This window comes from Camelus bactrianus, chromosome 20 (assembly GCF_048773025.1).
Source record: "Camelus bactrianus isolate YW-2024 breed Bactrian camel chromosome 20, ASM4877302v1, whole genome shotgun sequence".
Classification (NCBI taxonomy): domain Eukaryota; kingdom Metazoa; phylum Chordata; class Mammalia; order Artiodactyla; family Camelidae; genus Camelus; species Camelus bactrianus.
Genome location: NC_133558.1, coordinates 36,005,175 through 36,015,826, shown reverse-complemented (window position 1 = coordinate 36,015,826; position 10,652 = coordinate 36,005,175).

The following is a 10,652-nucleotide window of genomic DNA, read 5'->3' as shown; positions in this document are numbered from 1 at the left end:
CCCGACCAGACTACTTTTAGTTCGCCAAATGCAGCAGGTGATCTCATACACCTGGAGCTTTGTTGATTCTTCTATCTGGATAACTTTCCCTGCCCTCTTCCCTGCTACTTTCTCTGGCAAACATCTGCTCAGTGTTTCTGATAAAACTCAGATATTATATTCTCAGTGAAGCATGTGAGACCTTCAGAGTTTTTTATCTATTTTCCCTTCCGCTCCACCACGGAACATTGCACATGTTATTAACTACCCCAATCATTTAAACTTGATTCCCATTTTTCAACCCAGGATTCATGAGGGAAACCCAGGCACACAGCACAGGCAAGCCTGGCGCATAATCAGCACGCAGTAAGCTATCCCATCATCATTTCAAACTCAACATTTCTAAACCAGCACACCCCATCTTCTGTCTGATGTCCTCCGATCTGCTGTGCTGGTTAAGCTCTGTCATTCTTCTTGTCATTCAGGATTAAAATTCTGGGGTCTGCTCTAACTCAGCTTTCTTCTTAACTCAGGATGTCCGATCAGGAAATACATTCGCTCTCAAAAACAGAATGCAGAACCTCCAAGGTTTATCTTCAAAGGATAGTCCCTTTCTGGTGTCTCCAGCTGTCTGAGTTTTACCGTCACCCGCTTGAGTTACCGCAGACAGCAAAACGCTGCCTGACACAGACAGGGAAGGACTGCTTCCTTTCATTTTTTACTATTTTATTTTTTATTGAAGTATAGTCAGTTACACTGTGTCAATCTCTGGTGTCCAGCACAATGTCCCAGTCATGCATATACATATACATACCCGTTTTCATTAAAGGTTGTTACAAGATATTGAATATAATTCCCTGTGCTATAAGGAAGAATTTTGGTTTTTTAAAATCTATTTTTATATATAGTAGCTACCATTTGCGAATCTCAAACTCCCAAATTTGCTTCCTTTTAACAATGTCGCCCAAACGTCAGCACACATCCTTCTCCTGACTCCAGGAAGAGCAGGTCAACTGGATGATCACAGCCAGAAGACTCCACTAGCTGCCACCTTGAAAAAAATAAAGACAAACCCAGTAATTAGAAAGCATGTAAATATAATATGAATTTCATTGCACAGATTTTGATATTTCTTCCCAGATTTGCTCCCCACACCTGCCAGTTCTGTCGTATTTTACGTTTAGTCTTGAATCAGCTATGTCAACCCCAAAAGGGTTGGTGTCACTTTGTACGCATCTTGCCTGACTTTCTGGCTTCTGAACTCCAGCCTGCTTGTGTGTGTTGGCTACCATCCTATCCCCCACTGTTGAGGAGTTCGTTTTAGTTATTTTGACCAAGAAGACTTCTCCACAGCCCAGGTAGGTCTGCTCCTGTTCACTTCACTCCTTACCTGCAGGACCCCCATCCTTCAGGCTGCACAGATGTGGGAACTATGAGAACTCACCACTGTCCAAACATCACTTCTGCTCACCCTTGATGGATCGAAACTAGTCACAGGATCTCACATTATGTCAAGGCAGCTGGATCTCTTGTCTTCCGGTGCTCAGGAGGAAGAGAAAAATTTCATGTGGGTGTATGATAGTAATTTCGCTAGTTGAACTGATTTCGTTTAGTGGGGCTTGAAATATAGCTTCCGAAACCAACTGTTGTAATAACTGTGTTTCCAAGGGGAAATGCAATCCATACAACTGACTTATTAGACTTTAATAACTCCAATCTTTTGGGAGAAGGACATTGAGTATATCTTTTTTCCAATGACATTCTAAGTCTTTTTAAGGCAAGGACTTTTCTGGTACTTCCTTCTTACAATTAGAAAAGATTCCATTGAGCATGGAGATGCTAGTTTATTAATTCATAAGATAATTCAATAAAGTCTGAATGATTAACTGCCTGACCGTATCTGTACATGAAAAAGATTTCTTGCTTCTTAAGTATAATATTTTCTGAAAGAACTGTAATACAGCAATGCATTGACTTGTCAGCCCACTGAGTTACAATTCAGTGAAATTGGATGTGTTGGTATAAGTCTGACCGATACGCAGTTCCACTCCTTCAATATTTTTGTTACATCTGCACAGCCTGCAATTATTGGCCCCCAATGAATATGGTTTCAAATTCACACATTATTAGATACTACTCATTCATGGATCATTGCAGAGCCAAACCAAGCCCTACTGCAGCCTGAGACAAAAGAAAAAATCAATAATACTATCTTATCTTTATTTATGTTTAGATATTTTTATCATGATGGATTTTTTTTGGTGTTAATTTTGATGCTTTAAAATATTGCATTAAAATATTATTTCTTTTTATTGCTGAGTTGATTTCACATCTTCCTTTAAATTTTGTACCAGAAACAAGTGCCTCATTGACCTCCCCGTAGTCCCAGCCCTGTAGCCATGCCTGACTTCTAGAGGGTGGGGAAGTGCAGTTCTGTTATATACTAAAGAAATAAAAATGGAGGGAAATGGGTGAATGGTGCTAATGACTAGCAAATCCAGGTAATGTAATAGCTTCTATTGTAGAATGGCTGATTAAGGAAAAATGACACCACAAAACTCAAGGGATCTTTTATTCTTCATCAAACAATAAAATATTCCTCATCAAATCATTCAAAAATGTAACCCTACAGTTAGTTATATGGTTTATAATTCTATCTTTACTAAACACATCATTTTTTTTCCCTAGAAGTCTGACTTAATTATTTCAAATGGAAAAATCTCTATTTGAACATCAGAGTCAGATGCTTTTCTTCTCAGTCAGCTGAGATGTAATCATTGCGTTGCTGTTACCTAAAAATTCCCTGTGGATTTTTAATTTTTAGTACTTCTTTCAATTGATTCCTTCAGGTACTCAAAAATGTTTACTTTAACTCAGTCTGTTTTATGCTTTTAGCATGTTTTGATTTGTTGTTCCTAGCTCGCCATGAGTTTTCTCTATTCAACTACCAAATAACAACAGCCAAAAAAAAAAAAAAAAAAAAAACCCAGCCAAAAAAAAGTGCATAGAATTTATAAAGAATCTGGGTTTTAAGAAATATAACAATCATCTTGATAATGCCCAATCACTGTCCTCTATGGGTGTTTATTAAAACACTTTAGAACATTTTCATACCATAATATGCACGTAGCTTATTTGATAAGAAGAAATGCTTTGGATGTGTGTGGTAAGGCATTCATTTTAGCATTGCCAGTTATTGAAAATCGGGTTTGGTTATAAAACATTAAAAAATTTTCAGTATTGCCTAATATAGCACTGACATATTTCATCAGCTTTATCAATATGACTGGCTGTGCTACATGAATCTTTAAGGTTTAGTAGTAGCTTTAATGACAGAAAAACAAAAGAGAAATTTCATCTCAAACAAAAGCCAATTTTCATGCGCACGTGCGTGTGCACAGGCCACACACGCACAGGTATGTACCAAAACATCAAGAACGGATTCCCTCCTGATGGGCCTGCAGGTGTTCTTTTTCTACGTTTTCCAAATGTTTCAGAATGAATGCCCAGAACTTCCTCAATTATTGAAAATGAAAATGTCATTATAAAAAATAAATACGTAAAAGCCAGTTTTATTCCCAGCAGGAAGTGCTAACTCTCAGGGGACGTTCCTCTGTATAACCTTTCCTTCCCGTGTGACTGCGGTGGGCGGGTCTGCGTGTTGGGTTCATGACCTCCACCACAACCTTGACCTCAGCATCAGCAGTTCTCATTAAAAAAGTCTAGAAAGTCTGACTTCGTCAGAACAGTAATTTATTCTCTCAGTGTCCGACTCCTGAGTAGAAATATGAAGATTCAACCATAACACTTCGGTGGCTTTTCTACTTGCTACGAGGCTCTATGAGAGAGATGGTATCAAGGGAGATTTTTTTTTTTTGAACACTGGAATTCCATGTCTTGACCAGCTCAGTTACTTGAGAAGCACACCCCCAAAGCAGTTTTATTACAAACCAAATTATTATTCTTTTTTTACACAGAACATTTTTGTAGTGTGTGTGTTAGTGGGATTAGGTTCTGAGACAGTTCAGAAAACATGTAAGGCACCGTCTTTATTTTTTTTAACATACTACATATGTATATACATGAATATAATTTATTTTATAAGCAAAATTTAGAGATAATTGGAAACTATGTGATTTTAGGATCATGTACAAATGTTATCTGCAAAATGTTGTTCTGAATGATTATAGTAACTCAGCATAAAAAATTGAATAGTTTTTATCTCATGATTCATTTTTTAAATGGAATGCAAAGACCTACCAACCTGGCAAGAAATCTAACAGTGATCAGACAGTCACTGACTGGGAAGAACAAGGTTTATTTGGATTTGCACCTAATTTATTTTATGGACAAATTATAGTCTCTTTCTCTGTATACATATACATGTAAAAATGGTATATGACAATATGTTAGTTTCAGGTACACAACACAACAATTCCATCTTTGTGTATACACTGCAGAGTTTCACCATAGAAGGTCCGGTTACCATCCATCACCATACAATTGACCCCTTTCACCCACTTTGCCCATCTCCCAACACCCTTTTGGTCCGCTAAGTGCTTAGTCTGTTTTCTGTATCTGAGTTTTGTTTGGCTATGTTTGTTCATTTGTTTTGTTTTCTATATTACACATATAAGTGAAATCATACTGTTTTTGCCTTTCTGCACCTGACTTATTTCACTTAACCTAATGCTCTCTAGGTCCTTCCATATTGTGACAACTGGCAAGAGTCCCCTCTTTTTTATGGCTGAACAATATTCCATTATATATATATATATATATACACACACACACACACACACACACACACACACACATACACACACCACTTCTTTATCCATTCATCTATTGAGACACTTGTGTTGTTTCCATACCTTGGCTATTGTAAATGATGCTGTAATGAACAAAGAGGTACATAGAGTTTTCTGAATTCGTGTTTTTGTTTTCTTTGGATAAATACCCAGAAGGAGAACAGCTGCATTATATGGCAGTTCTATTTTTAATTTTTTAAGAACCTTCCATATCTTTTTCAATAGGAGCTGCACCAGTTTGCATTCCCACCAACAGTGTACAAAAGTTCTGTTTTCTCCACATCCTCGTCAATGTTTGCTATTTGTAGACATTTTGATGATGGCCTTTCTGACAGGTGTGAGGTGATACCTCATTGTGGTTTTGATTTGCATCTCCCTTATAATTAGTGATGTTGAATATCTTTTTATGTACCTGTTTGACATTTTTATGTCATTTTTGGGAAAATGTCTACTCTGATCTTCTATTCTGATCAGATTGTTTGGGGGGGGTTGCCACAGAATATTTTTCCATTTCTCTGTGTCTTTTTTAGTTTCTTTCATTAATGTCTCCACTCATCAGATTAAGTATTCATCACCCCTTTTGCCTCAGGTCACAAAACCACTCTCATGCTTAGTGTACTTTCGTGAATCTTCATCTAAAGAGCTTTTCCTCTGTTTTGAAGTGGTTGGTTGAGCCATCTCTCTGGTGCTCTCAAAATGCCAGTTTGTCCTTGCCATTTCTTTTCTGTTTAGAGTATTTGTTCCCAAGATGTGACTCTTGGATTTGTCATGGACACTGATGGCAGCTGCTGATCTGGTAGACTGTAGACAAGACTGGTGCCATGGGGTTCTTCTCCATCCCATCCACCCTGTCATCACCACCCTTGAATGGATACAGTGCTCACCACTGCCTGCTTTACTCTGTCACTTGCTGGGGCAACACAGCACAGGGGTTCAGAGCGACAAGACCAAACATACCCCTTCATTTGCCATCTGACCTCCGGCAAGTTATATAACTTCTCTCAAGTCTGCCGTTAGGGAAGTTAATATGTATATACCATGGGATGGATAAAAATTAACTGAGATAACATACAATAACATTATGGCTTTGTCCAGCAAATACTAAGTGTTACTTATGGTGGTTATGATTATTATTATGAATGTCAAAATCGTATACCACCTTGAGATATCAATTTCCTTTCATTCCTCTAATCTCAGAGTTCTCAATCTTCTCTTCATGATACCTCCACTCACTAGGCCCCTTGGAAAAGAAATAATTCCTAGGGGTGCTGAGCCAGAAAACAATCTGAAACAACGAAACAATTGTTCCTCTATCTAACCTTAATTATTGTCTTAATACTTTGATTCTCTCCTTATATGCTGGTAAATGTCTTCTCCATCAACAGTGCCTTAAGAGGAGCCTGACAACCTGAGAAGTTTTGCTTACTGTTTCTTCTCTGAGGCTCCTCAGCCCTTCACATAAATAGTCCCCGAGTTACCGTGACTGCCGTAGACTGCATGGCACACCCCCAGAATTGATGTGAACCTCTAATCCCAACGTGACTGCATTTGGGATTATAAAGAGGGAATTAAAGCTAAGTGGAGTCATGAGGGTGAGGCCCTAATCTGATAGGATGGGTGCCCTTATAAGAAGAGGCAGGGGCAGGAGAGCCCGATCTCCTTGCGAGGACACAGCGAGAAGGAGGCCACCTGCCAGCCAAGAAGACAGCTCTCACCAGGAACTCAACAGCCAGCATCTTGGTCTTGTACTTTCCTGCCCCCAGAGCTGTGAAAAGATAATTTCCTGTTGTCTCAGACACCCAGTCTGCGGTATTCTGTTACAGCAGTCCAAGCAGACTACGACATTGACAAGACACCCTATTGGAAAGGTATTTTTTAAAAACTTTAGCTTTGCTTATATAGCGAAAGCCCTTCTATATATGCAATTGATTAGATAGGAAGTCCAGGTCACACACATACCTTTCACTTTACCAAATTATTATTATTTTTTGTATATATATTTTTATCGAAGTCTAGTCAGTTTACAATGTTGTGTCAATTTCTGGTGTACAGAACAATGCTTCAGTCATACATATACATCCATAAATTCATTTTCATAGTCTTTTTCATTAAAAGTTACTACAAGATATTGAATATAGTTCCCTATGACATACAGTATGAACTTGTTTATCTATTTTTTTATATATATATATATTAGTTAGTGTCTGCAAATCTTGAACTCCCAGTTTATCCCTCCCCACTCCCTTCCCTCCTGGTAACCGAATTATTTTTTCATCAGCCCCCAAAGCCATAGGGAAAGTCAGGCTTATTTAGTTGAAAATATTTCCTACCGCCCCTTTCTTTCCTATCTCCCTCCAGTGTCTCTTTACTCCTGATCATCCTGTAAACTACCGCTAGATTAAATTTTCCTAAAATATCACTTTCGTTAATCGTTACCTCTAGTGAGCGAAGCGTGGAATGTATCCAGACTCTTCATTCTGCCCTCAAATGGCCCTCTGTAAAGAGTGCCCCCCTTTTATGCTGGTTTTTTCTGATACAGTTCTTCAATAAGGCTGATGGTCTCATTTAAAAAATCATGTTCGTCCTCATAATGTTGCTTTGAAGATCAAATGAGATAGTTTAGGCAGATCATTCATTATGGTGTCTGGGATATAATATATAATGATGCAGTATTGTTTTCTAATTATAATAGCAGACATCTCATGACAATTCAATATGTACTAAAATTTAGTTTCAGTTTTAACCCTGTTAAAAGACAGATAATCGTTCATTACTTTTCCCTTCCCATGTTATACATCAGAAAACTGAGCTAAAGCAAGGTCACAGGGAAGGCCTTTTTTGATCATAGCAGAGCAAAAATTTGATCTGAAGTGTGGTCCCAGAGTCTGCATGCTTAATTACTTCCTATACTGCCTCCTTTTTCTATGTTTACTTATTCTATGCACAGTGTATCCTTTTCTCTGGGATATTCCTGAATATTTTACCGTGTCTTTTTAGAAAACCAAACTTTATACTTCCATCAGTGTTAGCTCAAAATTCATGTCTTTCACCAAATCTCAAAGTGCCGAATTTATCCGTTTTTCCATTTGCATTGTACAGCATCCGGACCCTCGCCCCATGCAGTATTCACCTGTTTAATATGTTCTTACAAATATATTACTTTTAAGCTTCCTCAAATGAATGTAAACTAGTGACATGAGCCATTTGTGTTTTTAAAATTTCTAAAAGCCTTAACCATTAAAAAAAAAAGTTCAATTGGAGTACACGAAAGTGAAGAATTTCTGTTTACCAAGACATCATTAAGAGAACAGAAGAGGGAGAAAATATTTTCAACACATAAGTTGTGTCCCGAATATAGAATAACTAGACAAACCAATAAGAAAAGGACAAACCACATAATAGTAAATCAACTAAGAGATTTCAGTAGGCACTTCACAGAAGAGGAGATCAGATTAGCTGATAAATAGACGAAAAGACGATCAACTTCATTAGTCATCATGAAAATGAATTAAAACCACAGCAAAATAGCACAACATACCTGTCAGAACTGTGAAATTTTAAAAGCTGGTAAATGAGTTGGTGACTGGAGGAGAGAATTTACAAAATTATGTGAAACAATATGGATGGAATTGAAAGAAGAGAAATTGAAAAAAAAAAAAAAAACAAGCACAACTCTAGTTGGAAATTTCTCCATCCCTCTCTCAGTAAGTGATTGAAAAACTGGACAGAAACTCAGCAAGGATATAGATGAACTCAACAGCACCATCAACCAACGGGAGCTGCTCAACATATATACGTAACGTTCCACCCAGGAACAGTACCTTATTTCCAAGTGCCCACAGAGCATTACACCAAGATAAAACACACCTGACTCATTAAACAGACCTCAACGTATATACAGGTGTTAAAATCATTCAAAGTATGTTCTCTAACCGTAATGGAACCAAACTTGAAATCAACTCTAGACAGGTAACGGGAAAATCTCAGAACACTTGGAAATGAAAAAAACAGACTTTAAATAATCCATAGGTCAAGGAGAAAGTCTCAAGGGAGATTTTAAAAATACAGTGAACAGAAGGAAAATGAAAATTCAGTGTATCAAGATTTGTGGGACACATTTAAGGCAGCAACGTCAGGGACATTCATGTCACTATGTGCGTATATTAGAAAAGTCTAAAATCAATCTATAAAGTTTATACCTGAAAACCTAGAAAAAGCAAAGCAACCTATTCCCAAAGTGAGCAGAAGAAATAATAACCAGGCAGAAAGCAACAAAATTGTAAACAGAAAAACAATGAAACCAAACGCATGTTCTTTGAAAAGACAGTAAAATGGACAAATACCTAGCAAGACTGACAAAGGGAAAAAAAAAAGAGGTAAGACAGAAATGACATCTTAGACATCAGTAATGGAACTGGAGGTGTTACTGCATGCCTTCCAAACATCAAAAAAGTAAGGGAACAAATGCTATCAACAACTCTAACAAATACATTTGAAAATTTAAATAAAATGGGATAATTCCTTGGTTAACACACATTACTGCCACTCACTCAATACAAAATAGACTATTTTTATAGGCCTCCAAATATTAAGGAAATTAAATTCATAATTGTGGGAAACAGAACCAAACCAAACAAAAACCTCCCCCAAACAAAATCTTCAAGCACAAATGTTTTCCCTGGACAATTGTACCAAAGGTTTAAAGAAAATTAATACCAGTTCTACACAAAGTCTTCCAGAAAATGAAAGAGAAAACATTTCTAATTCCTGCCTGGGTATTATCTTGATATTAAAACCACACAAAGAGAACAGGAAAACAGGAAACCACAGGACAATATTTTTCCTGAGTATAGACTCAAAAAGCCTTAACAAAGTGTTAGCCTTGGGAGAAACTAAGAGAAGTGCACATGGGATTTCTCTGTGTTACATCTTCACCCTGCATGTGAATCTAGAATTATCTAAAGATATAAAAAGTTTAATTAGGAGATGTAATGGAAGAAAGATCTCATTTATATGAACAACGTAAAAGTGTGAGACTTGAAAATTTAGAAGAAATCGATCAAAATATCTGTCAGACTTCTATGCAAAACAATTGAAATATGTTGAAGATTACAGAATAAGACTGAGTAAATGAATTGGAAGTTTCAAGTGTGTAGAAGTCTTCCCCAAATTAATCTATAAAAGGTATACATAAATTATGGTCAGAATTTTCTGCTAGCATTTGGTGAGTATCTGCTGGTGCATTGCATGGGTCATGAAATTACATAAATACGTAAGGAACTTTAAAAAGTAGCAGGAAAGAGACGTGTTAAATGTAATTATAGTTCCACATGATAAATTCAGAATTTTTAACATGTAAAATGTAGAGAGTTAATGAAGAAAATAAAACACACTTTTGTCTATTAAAAAAAAAACCTATTTGGTAAGTGCATGCATGTTCATTATATTATTATTTACATTTTTCCAAGCTTTGTCATTATAGTGATCAAAAACATTAAGTTGCTATGTGACAAAATAGTGAAAAAACAGAACTATTGTAAGTTGTCAATTTTTAAAAAATGAGTGATTCTTAAAAACATCTACTGTTTACGTTTCTCCAAATCCATTACCAAACTTACCTATTTTCATCTTTCATTATAAATTACCTATTTCATAATTCCTATTACGTATTTCATGTAATTTACCTATTTTCACATTTCACATTTGCAATAGCGTTACCAGGAGGAATAAATGAAGTGACTCATAAAAGCGCTGAGCAGCCCAGCAGACACCTGATAATATAAAGGTATTTTTTCTTCTCTCTGAATAAACATTCTTCCCTTCCTTCTATTAACACTGATTCCAGGAGAGATGAGAAGGTTA